Source organism: Mirounga angustirostris, unplaced genomic scaffold, assembly GCF_029215605.1.
Source record: "Mirounga angustirostris isolate CCGP_5_RB_7025 unplaced genomic scaffold, mMirAng1.0.hap1 SCAF_13, whole genome shotgun sequence".
NCBI classification, from domain to species: domain Eukaryota; kingdom Metazoa; phylum Chordata; class Mammalia; order Carnivora; family Phocidae; genus Mirounga; species Mirounga angustirostris.
In genome coordinates, this window is record NW_026991721.1 from 35,194,266 (window position 1) to 35,210,755 (window position 16,490).

The window sequence follows — 16,490 nt, forward strand, 5'->3', positions numbered from 1 at the left end:
GAGCGTCTGACTCTTGGTTTCGGCTCAGGTCATAATCTCATGGGTTGTGGATCAAGCCCCATGTCAGACTCTGTGCTCAGCAGGGAGGCTGCTTGAAAGATTCCCTCCCTCTGCCCCTCCCTACTCTCTCTCTCTCTCTCTCTCAAAAAAAAAAAAGAATAATAAAATAAATAAATAAATAAATAAATAAATAAATAAATCAATCAATCATTTTTTTAAATGGGCAGAAGATGTGAATAGACGTTTTTCCAAAGAAGACATACAGATGACCAACGGACACATAAAAAGATGCTCAACATTGCTCATCATCAGGGAAATATAAATCAAACCACAATGACATATCACCTCACACCTGTCAGAATGGCTAAAATCAACAACATAAGAAACAACAGGTGTTGGTGAGGATGTGGAGAAAGGGGAACCCTCTTGCAATGTTGGTGGGAATGCAAGCTGGTACAGCCACTCTGGAAAACAGCATGAAGTTTCCTCAAAAAGTTAAAAATAGAACTACCCTATCATTTAGCAACTGCACTACAAGGTATTTACCCAAAGAACACAAAAATACTAATTCAAAGGGATACATGCACCCCAACGTCCCAATGTTTATAGCAGCATTATCTACAACAGCAAAATTACGGAAACAGCCCAACTGTCCATTGACTACTGAATGGATAAAGAAGAGATGGTGTGTGTGTGTGTGTGTGTAATGGAATATTACTCAGCCATAAAAAGGATGAAATCTTGCCATTTGCTCTGACACGGATGGAACTAGAGAGTATTATGCTAAACAAAATAAATCAGAGAAAGACAAATACCATATGCTTTCACTCATATGTGGAATTTAAGAAACAAAACAAATAAGCCAAGGGGGAAAAAGAGAGAGAGAGGCAAACAAAAAACAGACTCGAAAAATAGACTCTTAACTATAGAGAACAAACTTATGGTTACCAGAGTGGAGGTAGGTGGGGGGATGGGTGAAATAGGTGATGGGGATTAAGGAGGGCACTTGCTGTGATGAGTACTGGGTGTTGTATGGAAGTGTTGAATCGCTATACTGTACACCAGAAACTAATATTACACTGTATGTTAACTAACTGGAATTTAAACAAAAACTTAAAAAGAATAAAGTAAAAACTGACAAAATTATAAAAGAGACGTGCACAGTAGGGAATGCCTTCTTCCTTCTCCCCTGCCAACATGGTTTTTAGGTGCTTCATGGAGGTTGGCTGGGTGACCTACATCTCCTTTGGGCCTCCTACAGGGAAGCTGGTCGGGATTGTAAATGTTACTGCTCAGAACAGGGCTTTGGCTGATGGACCTTGCACTCAGGTAAGAAGACAGGCTATGCCTTTCAAATCCATGCCGCTCACTGACTTCATCCTCAAGTTCCCACACAGTGCTGGCCAGAAGTATGTCCGACAAGCGTGGCAGAAGGCAGGTATCCTTACAAAATGGGCAGCCACAAGATGGGCCATGTAGATTGAAGCCAGAGAAAGAAAAACCAAGATGACAGATTTTGATCGTTATAAAGTCATGAAGGTAAAGAAAACGAGGAACAACAGAATAATCAAGCTCCATGTCAGGAAGCTGCAAAAAAGCAGCTCTCCTGAAAGTTCCTCCCAAAAAAGCACCTGCTGCTAAGGGTGCCGCTGAGGCAGCTGCAGTTTCCAGCAAAAAAGATGGCTGCTGCAGGCAAGAAGGCTCCAGCCCAGAAGGTTCCCCCACCAAAGCTGCAGGCCAGAATGCAGCGCCTCCAAAGTCTCAGGAAGGTCAGAAAGCTCCAGCCCAGAAAACACCTGCTCCGAAGGCATCTGGCAAGGAAGCATAAAAGCATAACGGCTATTATAAATAAGCAATAAAGGTTCTTTTCCTTTTGTATATGTAAAAAAAAAAAAAACCTGACAAAATTACAAAATGAAAAAAAAATGTAGTATTTGGAGATAAAGGACTCATGTGAAAAATGCATAATTAACAATTAATACCCATTGCAAACCTTAGGATAAAATCTTTGTTTTATTGTACTTACAACTCCTAACAATCTTGTATTTTAACTGCGAACAATTTAGTGGTTTTCTCAAGATTACAGAGCCAAGAAGTAAAGGAAATGAAATTCAAACGTAGATCCATCTGATTCCAAAGGGCATGCTTTCTCTTCATGCCACCACATATAATGCCTGCTCTCTCAGCATTCTGAGATGAAACCTCTCAACTGAAGGCAAGTAGAAATATATATAGCCCTCCTAATAAAATATTAATTTTCCATTAAATCATCATGGTGAGGAGCATTTTTTATATTTTCACACATGTTTGTGAACATGCACACACTCTCCCAAGAAGCCCCACATTTTCTAGGAATATAAGATTTATTTAATCTGTTTTGAACTTACTTCTTAGCCTTATCTCTTCTTCCCTGCACCCCCATACACTCCATATAGTATGAATTATTTACATGCCATGTTGACTGAAGTTTACATATACTTTTCTTTCTGTTCAAAATACCATTCCTTGGGTGCCCCCATTTTTGTCTAATCATTTCAAGGGAAGTGTCTCAGTTCAACCTTCCCTTAATTAGACCTGAACAGTGAATGAACTCAACACTCCTATCTTACAGACTTCTGAAATATCCTGTGTCTACCTCTAACACAGGACATTTCAGTCTGGATTACATTGGTGGTGCACTTCTTTCTACCACTAAAGGGCAAATGACTCGAGTCTAGGAACTGTATCTATTTGTCTTTAAACTTCAGTCCCTACCCAGTTCCTGGAATATATTAAATACCCAATAAATACCTATTGATGAATAAAACTATCAATCATTCAGAAATTTGGAAAACTAAAACATTTTTCCCAAAGTCTAATAAACCTAGGTTAGTGTATGATAGGATGTTCTGGTTAAACAAATAATTTCCTTGAAAGATTATCTATGGAATAAATATTATCAAAGAACCACGATATCATTTAATTTTTCCTTGGTGAAATAATTTTGGATATTATAATGGGGACATCATAGGCTCTTATTGGTTGTCATCAGTAAGCATGCTTCAACATCATTTAATAAAGAGATCTGGTTAGTGTGTCAAATGCCAAGGAACTTATTACATAGTGGTGTCACTGTTTTGATTCCAAATATCGATCCAACAGTATTTCTAAACCTAGAGGAAAAAGCTTATTTTGGAAGAAACTGTAGAAACTATATTCAGCAATTTTCTGGACATCTTAATCTTCTGAAACTGTCACACTGATGCACTGACCTTGACAAGTATGTAACCAATATTAAAGTTGTCCTAGGCAAAAACTCATGCTTGAAGGCTAAGCCAATGACCTCCTGCCTATGCATTCACAATTTACCTGTTCTATTTTTAACATCCATATCCTGTTCTTGGTTTGATATCCTGACTTGATATCCTATCTTGCCTTTTCACATTATATATCCTTTCAGACTCTGTCCCTGGCATTTGGGACTTCAGTAATCAGGAGGGTTTGGGCTGTAGCCCCTCCTTAACTTTTACCACTCCCTATTGCCTGTGGTGGGGACTCTACTTCAGCTCCCAGTGGACTTGTCTTTGCCTGGGCTGCTCCCAGCTTCCTCCAGGCAGTGGGAGAGTAGAGGAATTAGACAAAATTTTGCTAAGTTTGTTATTCCTCTTTGCCATCACAAATGTACAACCAGTGCTTTATGATAAGGACCCAGTTGACGCTTGGCCAAGTTGGAACAACTGGCAATTGACAGGGGACTTTGCGTGGGGAAAAACAGTTCTCAGCATTTCCTGAATTCTGATCCTTACATTGAATACTGTGTGTGTGCACTGGCAAGACAGTTCTCTTTTGGGTCTTAATGTCACTGTCTGTAAAACTGATTATAAGAACAGTTATCTCCAAAAAAGTAGATACCCAGATCAACGTTTGTTTGTGAAGGGTTTCACTAGAGTTAAAAAGGCCCCTATCAACTAAACTGATGGATTTCTCCCATTTCACTTGGTGGAATACCAGAAAATCTTGATGGGATTTATTGTGTCATGTGTGTATGTGTGTAATGCGCAGAATGTTTATATATTAAATTATGTCATTTGAACCAGACATAATTTTTAGTAGAAAATATGACTGTATTACATGGTTGCCATAAAGTCACAAGCCTGGGTATCCTAGGGTTGGGAGTGGGGGCAGACAAGCTTAAAGCAAGCATGAATTTCCATTTCTCAGTTTTCCTACATGCTCATTCCTCAATCATTCCTTTTTTTTCAAGACAGGCTGTAGAAAGTATCAAATATCAAGAAATATATATGGAAGACATTTTAAAATTTGAGCCAATACTAGTCTCAGAAAATTGTTGCTCACTTTGGAAGCAGAATGCTCTAGCTTGGTTCGAGGAGCTCCTAATCTCCATACCAGCATAGTTTCAAAACCACTGTGCTCACATTTCAAGAGCAGCCTCTAAAGCAACTGTTCCCCCTGCATTTTTCCTTAAAATGAACTTTAAGTTAAAATAAGGTGGTTTTGCCCCAGATTGGGATTGAGATGCCAGTATTTCCAAAGAGAATGAATCCATAAAATGCACATTTCTCATTTCTCATAATCTTTTACATTTTGACATAGAACATTCACACTGCATTCATTCATGAACTCGGTGCCTAATTTGAAACATATTTTCCATTGAAGAGATGATTTTATATGGAAAAGGAAATAACTCCTGTAGTCCCTCTGTGTATATTGAAAAAGAAGTCTGGAGCCATTATATAGTTTATGCTTAAGTTTTGATTAAAAGATACCATGAAAATCCCATGAGAGCTCAGCTCAAGGTAAGGGATTTGATTTGAACATATTGAAAAAAGATTGGGTGCCCAAATACCAGTTTTAAGTATCTTTTCTTATTGAACAATATAATAAACAATCCACATGAATGAAAAACCAGCAACTTCCTGAATCAGGGTCACATCTGTTTTCCAGTCAAACTTAAATTCCCTATCTCTAAATTTAGTGAATAATTCATTTTAGATCTGGAAGAGAATTTAGTCCAATTCCCCTCATATTATAGATGAGGAAATTGAGGCACAGAGATTTTTCCTCCATAACCCCTCCTAATCCTTCCAGTCTCAGCTTAAGTCACTCCTTGGGGAAGCTTTCTCTGATTCCCACCACCACTACAAATGAGATCTCCCTGATATATACTCAGAAATTCCTCTGTAATTTTCCTTCACAGTGCTTAACCTAACTTAAAATTGTGCAGTTGTTTTCATGACTTTTTGGTTTAGAATATGTCATCACGAGGGAAAGCTCCATGAAGCTCTTTGAGCTGGATGCTCGCTGACAAGCACATGCCAGGCACAGGGAGCATGCCCAGGAAGTACTTAGTAAATCAATGTTGAAGTGGCATGCAATGACACAAATATATGTATTACTTCATTTATAAAATGAGAGGATGGACTAGATGATCTTTAAAATTTATACCAACTAAAATAAAATTTCTGAATGCTTGGTGAGGTCTGATGTTCTTTCTGCTCTGCCACAAATGTCAGAGAAGACAAGTCTTGCTGCTATTCATAGTTTCTCCATTTCCTGTTTGTGTAACTTTGGGCAAATTATTCTCTACATTGAAGTTCAGTTTCTTTAATAGAAAAAAATAATAAAAATCTCTCAACTCATTTTTTCAATTTTATTTTTTAATCATGGTAAAAATATATATAACACAAAATTTCCCATTTTAACCATTTTTAAGTGTACAGTTCAGTGTCATGGAATACATTCACAATGTTGCACAACGATCACCACCATCCATCTCTGGCATTTATTTTTATACTCTCACCTTACCAATCCTTCCCTCTTTCTCAGACCTCCAATCCATTGTATTACCTCCAATCCATTTACTTTTCCTCACCATCCATCACTTGTACCAATTACCTATCGCTATGTAACAGATGATTTATTGGGCTCACAATTCTGCTAGGGGGTTACTCTGGTCTAGTCTGATCTCAGATGATCTTACTTGATTTTGTTTGTGAGTTTGCAGTCAATTGGTTAGTTGACTGGGGCTTGGCTGGTCTTGGATGACCTTACTCATATGTCTAGCAGTAGGTTGGTTGTTGGCAGGTGTGACAAGAGTGACTAAGTCATGTAATTTTCATCCTCCCAATAAGATAATCAAAGCTTATTCTCATCGTGGTGATGGCAGTATTCCAAGAGCACCAATAGGTCAAGACCCAATGCTCAAATGCTTTTCAAGCTTTTGGTTAACCAAAGGAAGTCAAATGGCCATTTTCAGTGTGGAGGAGATCACAACAAATTAGGGGACATTACTACAAAAATATATCACACCCTTGTTAACCAACTGGATTCCATGCTCTACCACTACAATTGTTCATTTCTACACATTATCAACTCTCTTCCTAATTCTCCCTCCAAAATACTCAATAGGAAAAAACTTCAAACTCTGGTCAAAGCTAACAATCTACCTATTCTGTCCTACATTAGAACAATTTATATTACTGAAAAAATCATCCAAATAGGCTAGATGCAGTCCCTTGTAATTCACGACAACAAATCCCATCTGGGCACTGAGTGTTACTTACTAGTCCCACTTACTTTTCTGACTAATTCACTTGTTATTGTCCTAGAAGATGACCTTATTTCATAATATCCATCCCATAAACACACACGGAGGGAGAGAGAATCATAGAAGCATGAGGATGTTTCCTTCTCTTGCTGATAGCAACTCTCCTGCATCTGCTAGCACAGTCCTCGCCTCCTTCTAGATGTCTTTCAAATCAATTTCTTTGGGCTTAATCTGTTTCTTGTGCTCCCTGCTCATCTGCCCAGCTGCCTCCCTGGCATCTCACTTAGATGTCTGCCAGGCAGCTCAAACATAACATGCCCAAACAGAACATTCAATTCTATTTGTTTCTTCACCATCACCCTCCAATGCACAAAGCTCATCTCTCTCGGACACTTTAGTCTACTCTCTACCAAAATCTTTTAAGAACACAAATGATCATATTGCTCCTCTGCTTAAAATTCTCTAATGGTTTTCCACTACACATAGAATTAAATCCAAATTCTTTATGGCTGTCTGCAAGGCTCTGATACGGTCACTGCCTGCCCCCTCCCCAACCTCACCTCACATTGCTCTTCTCTGTATTCTTATGCCTTAGCCACTCTGGCCTGAGTTCTACTGCTTGAACACAGTAGGCCTATTCCTGCCTCAGGGGCTCTGGCACTTGCTATTTTCTCTGCCTGGGATGTTGTTCCTGTGGTGAAACTTTATTGTAAATCAGGCTTCACCTTAGATGTTACCTGGCCATCCTTTGTAATGTTGCTTCTCCTCCACTTCTTCCTCACACATAGCTATACACAACCCTGCTCACTCTCCATCACAATATTCTGCTTTTTTCTCATAGTGTTTGTATTAATTGAGATTTTTTGTTTATATCTATTCCACTAGAATATAAAATCCTCAATTGCTAAGGATGTGCCTATTTTGTTCAGTACCTTATTCCTAGCTTTTAGGACAAAGTATGAAGAATAGTAGGTATTCAATAAATGCTTGCCTTAAAAAGAGAATAACGAAGCCTTTCACATCGCATGGTTTCTGTGAGAATTTTTTTTTAAATGCATTTGAAACCCTAGTATATCCTAGTCACTCAGTCAATGTTGCTCATCTCCTCATAGTTGAAAATGAATATTTTTTCCGTCTTGTTCCCTTGGCACCTAGCAGTTTCTAGAAATATTATGCATGTAATGATTATTTTTTGTATCAAATCAATGATTCCACAATAAGTGCACTAACTTTGGTCACTATGGATTCCATAGGATATTTTGATCAAGATATTTTTGGTGATAAGAAACAGAAATCTACTCATACTAACTTATATGCAAAGGAACAATCATACTAAGGGCAAAGGTGTCATCTTATAGATGCACAGAAAATACCTCCCCGAGGTTTGGAACCAGGAACTAGAAAATTATCACATACCGTGGCTATTTCTTTTGAGGTGGCATGACATTTTTGTCTGGATCATTCTCTCTCTGCAGTTCAGGTCTTTCTAGTGTTTCAAGCAATGGCTATCCCAACCCTGGTTTTATATTAGTTCATGGTTCAAATGACCGAAAGACAGTAAATTAGTGTCTGGGAATTAGATTTCCAAATTCCTGTGAAAAAAAATCTAATTTACCCAGACTGGGTCAAATACTCACCTCTACTCAAACGTGTATGGCCAGGAGTTGTGGTTATATATTACCAGATGGCTTTGGAGGTCCACACCTCTGTGTGTGCATGTGTGTGGTGGGGGGGGGAGGGTAGAGGTCTCAGAAAAAATGAAGAAATAAAGGAATGGACTAATTCCTCAAAATACATTTACCTCTCAAGATTCGTAAGTTCAGCTTACCAAGGAGTAGAGACTCTTATCTCCAATGGCAGCTTTGGTCTTCATCTTAGCTGATTTTCCTTGACCATGTCCCATTCAAATGGTGTAAAATACACTGAGAGGGGAGACCTGGCCCAGATGTATGTGGAGAGTTTGCCTTGTTTCAGTTACTAGTGAGACTTCACACTCCAGGGGCCTTCCAGTGAGCTGGTGTCTGATACGTGTAAATTACAAGTCAGATACACAAAGCACTCACAATATGGGGGCAAGAAGTCTTGTCTGATAATGCAGAAGGAACAAATGTAATTGGCATTTTGATCAGGATACAAATGTTCCTAGGAAGAACCATTTTGAAACAAGCTACGGAGTAGAGATTGAAACTGAGATGCAAATAGATACCACTTTCATCTTTGACCTCCAGAGAAGCTTGATTTATTAAGAATGTAGGAAAACAGAATGATTTGATTCCTGGTGTTAGCATGGGCACTGCAGTAGAATCATGGAAGGAAAGGAAAGTGGATTTGTTTTAATCCTTTTTGCCTTACCCTCTAACGGCAAGCCTATACATTTCCAATGCATAAGAGAGAAGTGTTTATTGAATTTTAGGACATAGTTCTTCTGCCTGCCACTTCCCATTCTGTGACTCTCTCATGAAGAATGAGCACTCTTCGAATTGAGAGGTAGGCAAGAGTGAGAAAAAAGTGAAAATTGGACTGACTTCTTTGAATGTGGAATAAAAGAAAAATAAAGATAAGGACAAGTGACTGAATGCTGCTTTGTATTTTAGACACTCCAGATCAGAAGGAAAATATTTGTAATGTTCTTGAGGTCAAGTCCAGCTACATTTTAGCCATATCAGGGAATAGTAATTAAGAAGATGTAAATGTTGGATATGCAAAGGCTTCTGCCTTGAGCAAGTAATACAGAGATTATAGTATTTATCAGTAAAGATTTCAAACTTTACTTCATAACCATGTATTAAGACCTGACATCATGGACCAGTGTAAAAACACATTTGTCATTATCTGGAGTGTCATCCAGCCAAACTTATTGGACTTGACTATGCTAGCTATTTTGAACAGTCCATATATAAGCTATTTGCTGGCAAATACATTTTTATTTATTTATTCATTCATTCTTGCATTTCTTCATACATCCATTTTCCCAAAAGATTTTTTTAAGAACCTTTCAAATTCCAGGTACTGTTCTAGAAATATAGACTATAATAAGGCAAAGAAGAAGGATGAGGAGGAGGAGAAGAAAAATTAATTAGGACCTTGCCGCATACTTCGTTTTGCTGAGCACTTACTCAGTGTGGTAGTTAATTTTATGTGTCACCTTGACTAGTGCCCAGTTGTTTGGTCAGACACTAGTCTGTATGCTGTGAAGGTGTTCTGTAGCTATCATTTAATATTTAAAAGATCACCCACGATAATGTGAGTGGGCCTCATCCAATCAGTTGAAGGCCTGAAGAGCAAAACCTGAGGTTAACTGGGAAAGAACTGCCTCAAAACTGTAACATGGAAGTCCTCCCTAAATTTCCAGCCTACCATCCTGACCTACAGACTTTAGCCTGATGATTGCAACATCAACTCTTCTGTGTCCAGCCTGCTGTCCTGCCTTAGTTTTGATTTGCCAGCCTCCACAATCATGAGAGCCAATTCCCTTAAAATTTCCATTTCTCTTCCCCCACCCCTCCTCTCCCTTTCTTCTCTATATTAGGCACTCTCCTAAAGCTTTATATTTACTTGATATCTCATGTCATCTCTGTAACCATAGGCAGATCCAGATATTATCAGGCCTGAAAATAGTCAATTTGGAAGGCTCTTTTTAAGAAAAACAATGCAAAATTACAAATACAAAATTAGATACTGAATTTGGAGAAAACTTGTATAAATGAAGCCTCGAAACTTATCCTTTATTAATGTCATGGTAAAGTCACCTCTCTTTATAACAACTTGTGAGATAGGACCTATTATTTTTATTTTTCCCAACTGACATATGAGGAAATTGAGACTTAAAAGACTGACTTGCCCCATGCCTTAAAGCTCAGGATCAGACAATGTAAAATTCTAGAATAAATTATACCTCATGTTTAAGGCTTAAGGCACTTTATGTAAGCATATTAGGTAATATTCCAAACAGGAAGTTTCTATTTTGGGTTGAAGAGAGACAATTCTGAGAGGTCTGTGCCTTCCAATTTGAGGTACCTTTTTAATTTCTAGACCCAAAATATACCACTACCACCGCTGACCAAACACAGAACACAGAGAAACAATGCACCATGTAATCAAAGTCTTGAAACCCACATGATACTAGCATCTTAGGATTTATGGTCACAAAGTGGGAATAGTGCATTTAAAACAAAAACTGGAATAATACATTATATGTTAAAAAAAAAAGATAGTAGGAAAGGAAAAATGAAGGGGGGTAATTGGAGGGGGAGACAAACCATGAGAGACTATGGACTCTGGGAAACAAACTGAGGGTTCTAGAGGGGAGGGGGGTGGGGGGGATGGTTTAGCCTGGTGATGCGTATTAAGGAGGGCACGTACTGAATGGAGCACTGGGTGTTATACGCAAACAATGAATCATGGAACACTACATCAAAAAGAAAGAAAGAAAGAAGAAAAGAAAGAAAGAAAGAAAGAAAGAAAGAAAGAAAGAAAGAAAGAAAGAAAGAAAGAAAGAAAGAAAGAAAGAAAGACAGAAAGAAAGAAAGAAAGAAAGAAAGAAAGAAAGAGAAAGACGAAAGAAGATTAAAAAAATAATAATAATAAACTGGAGGCGCCAGGGTGGTGCAGTTGTTTGGGTGACTGGCTCTTGGTTTTGGCTGAGGTCCTGATCTCAGGGTTGTGGGATCAAGTCTGCACTGGGCTCTGTGCTCAGGACAGAATCTGTCTGAGACTCTCTCTACCTGTTCCTCTGCCCCTTGCCCCTGCACACACACTCTCTCTCTCAAATATATAATAAATAAATCTTTTAAAAAAACTGGAGCAAAATGAAGTGCTTTTAGTACTTACGGATTTTAAAACATATTTCCTTTTTTCTTATTCTTTATTCTCAACCAAATGTCACATATTATATTCAAGATACTTGGCTTTAAAACAAATATCATTGGACCTACAATAAGCTTTTTTTTTTTTAAATTGATGAAGAAGAGAGAGAGAGAAGAGGGGCAAAGGAAGAGGTGGAGAGAGAATTTTAAGTAGGCTCCAATCCTCAGCATGGAGCCTGACTCGGGGCTGGATCTCACAATCCTGCGATCATGACCTAAGCTGAAATCAAGGGTCAGACACTTAACTGACTGAGCCACCCAGGTGCCCCTGGACCTATAATAAATTTTAAACAAATCTTAATATTTTGCCATATTTGCTTCAGATTTTTAAAAACAAAATATTGTAGATAAAAGTAAAGCCACCATTGTATTCCCTCCTCGATCACATTTCTCTCTACCTCAATATTTACTAGTAGAATAAATAAATAACTGAACTAATGAGCGAATCCAGTTGCAATAATACTTTCTCTCCCTTCCTTCTCCACAAAGCCATAAGTGCTTCCATCCTCTACTCCAATAAACACCAAGAAATATCATGCAGATTTGAGTGAAGAAACTAAAGATGAATATTCTGATCCTCCCAAAATGTCAATAATGTCATTGGGCAATACATTCAATTGGAATGGAAAACCCTGAATCAACTAAGAATTAGTCCATTCCTTAATCTTTAATCAAATTACAGGCACTTAATGCAACTGTCTTTTAAAAATTCCTAGCAGAATCTCCCCACATCCATTTTTAGAATCATAGGATCGTTTTTCTTTAATTTCTAGTGAGATCTATAGCTTTAGGTGAGGACTAACACCACCAAAGTTTATGAAAAATCAGCATCCATATGTGAAAGTCACTTTTAGTATGAAAGGTGTGATAGTTTATACTCTGTTGGAAAGAGAAAAATGATGTAGACATAGGTAACAGAAGCACTTCAAAGTTGTGTGATTTATAACATCTAAAGAATTCCTGTCTTTGAGTTCTGCTCTGGCTTTCTTTTTCATGGCTTGTAATCTCTGGCTGGCCCTCAACACTGGGGAGAGAGAGGAATGAACTGTTCCCCACCACACCAGGGTTCAAAATTCTTCTGCTCACTGACGGGAAGTAGAAGTCTGGTCTGTAGCTGAAAAGAGACATTTATTAAATTAAATGTCCATAACAGTCAGTAGCTCAAACTCTGAACCAGGCAAGCTTGATTTGGTATGCTGGCTTTTCACCTTACTCATTTTTTAAAGCCTGAACAAGTGACCCCTCACTATAACTTAGTTTCTTCATCTGTGATATGGAGGTAATAATAGTAACTACTTCATTAGATTAACATTTAATTAGATATTTCATCTAAAGTTTGTTGCATTGTGCACAACACAAGAGTAGATGTGCACCAAAGGTATGTAACTTTAGTATTTTTTTTTTTAGAGAGAGAGAGCGGGGGAGGGGCAGAGGAAGAGGGAGAGAATCTTAAGCAGGCTCCATGCCCAGCGTGGAGCCCGAAGCAGGGCTCTATCTCACAGCCCTGAGATCATGACCTGAGCCAAAATCAAGAGTCAGATGCTTAACCGACTGAGCCACCAAAGCACCCTGATTAATATTTTTAAAAACCAGGAATTGAACTGCCTCTCCAACTCCCAAAGTCACTTCAGGAGCCACCAGGTGCATACATTATGACCTTACTCCCTGAGCACAGTTGCTTTGGGGTGGGCATCTGACAAGTCCTTTCCTGGTAATTTTGGAACTAGAACTAAGAGAAGCAGACTCTCTTTGAGTAACTTCTGCCAAAGATATAAAACTCAGAAGTTGACTTCTTGGACAGCCATGATCATCTACTATGAATAAAAAGCTGGTGTTTGGTGGAAGGGAAGAATAACATCCACATGCAAAGGAAATAGATATGAAAAGAAATAGTGTCTTAATGGCATCTGAATCTCTAATTGCAGTTGGCCATGAGAGGCAACCAAGTCTTTGCATTCGGTAAGGTCTTCATGTTCTACAGCATATCCCAATAACCTTCCAATACATTGCCCTTTATACTTAAATTAGTTGAAGTTGAATTTCTATATCTTGCTAACAATGGCAGCACTTTAAAATACATGATCTCATTTACTTTTCAGTAATGCAGAGAGGTAAATATTATCCATAATTTACAGATAAGGAAATCATGGTTCAATATGTGGTTGTTCAAGGTCAAACCACTAATGAAAAGTTGAACCCAGATGCAATATCTTTCTGCCTCCAAGTCTTTAAACCTGCTTCTCCCTTCCCTCTATCATGTTCTTGCCTTTTCTTTCTGTTCTCCTCTCTCCCTTCACCTAATTTCTCTTGTCCTTTAGGTACCTAAGCCTACCATTCCTTTAGGAATTTCCTCTTGTCTCTAAGGACCAGGTAAAAGTTTTCATTCTATGCTCCATAGCTTCTACGCTTCGCCTTATTGTAGCATTTATCAACTTGTATCCTGAATCTCTCTCTTCCAAGTTCAGCCCAACAGTCAGAACCTTCTCTTCCTGGGCTAGATGTTCCTATCTTATAAAATCATACAAGTCATCCTTTTGCTTAACAACCCACTCTTCTGCAACCCTCCCCCCATTTCTTTGCAGTTTTGCAGCTCTGCTCTAATTGGGAGGTGAGAGTGAAAATAGCAAATAAAGGCAATTTATAGACTCTGAGCTATCACATGGCAGTTCTACAGCATGGAAAAATGTGTCTTGGGCTAATAATGTTCATAACATTTCTGGCTTTAAATGCTGTCCTGGTAATCTCCAGAAATAGAAGCTATGGTTTTTCATTAAGTTTTACTTCAGAATGTCAAAAATTATCTGGTTTTCATATTTTTTCTTGACACCCAAGGAAATATATGCATAAACATAGCATGCATGCACACATACACATGCACACACAGATAAAGAGAATGTAAGTTTTAAATAAAATAATTAAATCTAATGATTAATCCAATATTTAATCTAGTAATTAAATCTAAAATAATTACAATATTATCAAAGATTCTTCAAATTTGAATCAATCATAATGAAGAAAGTTGAAAGAATAATATTTATGAAGATAAATTTTTAATGAGCACTGCCTGCACCTAATTAAACTTTTCTCCCCAGAAATGATCTCAAGTGAAGGAAGACCAATTGGAATTGATGCCAAAATGAACTATCAGATATGAGACTTCTTTTTTTTTTTTTTATTTCTCTTGGTGAGCCTCATGTCTCAGTTTGATAGAGAAGACAGCATGCCCTTTTGTAGAGACCATACTGAAATGGTTTTGAATTATTAGGACTTCTGGGAAATTGTGCCTATTCTGGACAGGTGAACTGTTCTGAAGCTGTGAGTCTGTCACCATCCTCATTAAACAAAATCCTGAAAGATCAAATCCTCACGCAGGTTGGGACCAGAAGATTTCAAACAGCTGCTGAGCAGTGAGGGGTCTACTTTGTGGCCAATATCCCTCCAAGTTGTTCTTTGAAAGCATTGTCTCCTAAGCAAATGGAAGGAAGGGGACAAGAGCTCTTCAGCACTACAGAGGACACAGGAAACAAAAAGATACGTAGTGTGAGTGCTTTCAGAGTGGGGCAGCTTGGCTCCGGAACATGGAGACTGACTTTCTTCCTTTAGGATGGGGGATGGGGGAACAGAAGAAGTCACAGAAGTACAGAGAGTTAACACAATTAAACCAAACCTCTCATAGTGTGGGGGATCAAGTTTGAGTAAAGGACTATATTCCTCAATCACTGTCAAAACTATTTTCCACAGGAAGCTTTTTGGTTCTCAAGCCTGTTAAGTCTTACTGTATTTAAAACCCTCTATGAACTACGTTCACCTTCCATGAATCTTTTTTTTTTCTTTTTTTACTGAAAGTTGCTATTTCTGAATTTTGGTGTGATGGAACAATCTGTTCAGCTGTAGCTCTTCATTTGCTGATTATAATAAGGAAAGGGTTAGTTGTTTGATAAATACAACTTATCATGAAAGGTGCTAACTCAAAGAGATAAATTAAATTGATGTTTGTATTTATTGCCATGAAGATGAAAAGAGTTACTTGGAAATAAGCTGCAAACTTGCTCCAACCAGAATGCAAGTGAAAATCAATAATTCATTCTCATACATCTTCCTGCACTTTGCTGGCAATTGCAGACAAAATTAACAGCAAATCTGACAACCAAAAGGAATGACTCTACCATGTTTCCCCAGGAGGCCTGCATCATTTCAGTCCCAGTGACATGATAAGCAATTGGCTTTGGGATTTATTGTAGTTAGGGGGAGGGGCCGGAGTGAGGATTCTCTCACAGGGTCTTGCATGGTTTGGACTTGCTGTCAGTGCCAAGGGAGGGAGCGCCTGGGCTTTCTTAGCAGCTTGCTGAGACATGGAGCAGAAGAGAAAGGAGGGTGCTTGAAAGCTGCCAACAACCAAACATTAAAAATGTGGTCAGATCATTTAATACTCTCTATCTCCTCTTGGGCCCCCATACTCTGTGGTCTCAGATTCTCTTTGCACATCTGCTACTTTATCTTCTTTAAGGAACTGCTCCCTCTGTCAGGCTCTTGTTTTTTTGTGTGTCTTTTGGGGCTCACTTAGCAATGGCAAAAACTGTAGCCATAAGTCTCAGTGACCTGTTAATGTTAGTGCTTATCACCATATAAATGACAAAACCTCTTTATCTAAATTCAGGAGTGAGAGAAAGAAAGGGAGACAGGGAAATAAAGAGACAAACGTGGAGAGAATGAATTTTTTGTTTGGATTTCCCCTAGGCAAGCTATCCACTCTGGTCCATTTAATTCTGTCCACTGAGGTAAAGAAAGTCATATGGTCCAAATAGGGCTACTCAAGTGCCCTCTTTCTAAAGGTCCTGTGGTTGAGGTAAATTTTAATAAAAGAAGTGCTGACAGGGAGACTATTATGGCATCTTTAATACACTAAGTCAACACCAAAAACTACATTGTGAGATCAAATTGGATGAGCATTATATGAATATTGATCACAGAAGATGGGAAAATAGAAAGAGACATGGTCAACTAAGGGCATGATAATTCAAAGCACAGCATGGTATGCTGTACAAATTAAGCTACAAACAGGTAACTGATTGATTGTT

The 16,490-nt window shown here is 38.3% G+C and overlaps 1 pseudogene; it reads left to right on the forward strand.

Annotated features, from left to right (window-relative positions):
• Positions 1-1,197: 1,197 nt before the first annotated feature.
• On the forward strand, positions 1,198-1,828 carry LOC123856451 (large ribosomal subunit protein eL14-like; annotated as a pseudogene).
• The last annotated feature ends 14,662 nt before the right edge of the window (positions 1,829-16,490 follow it).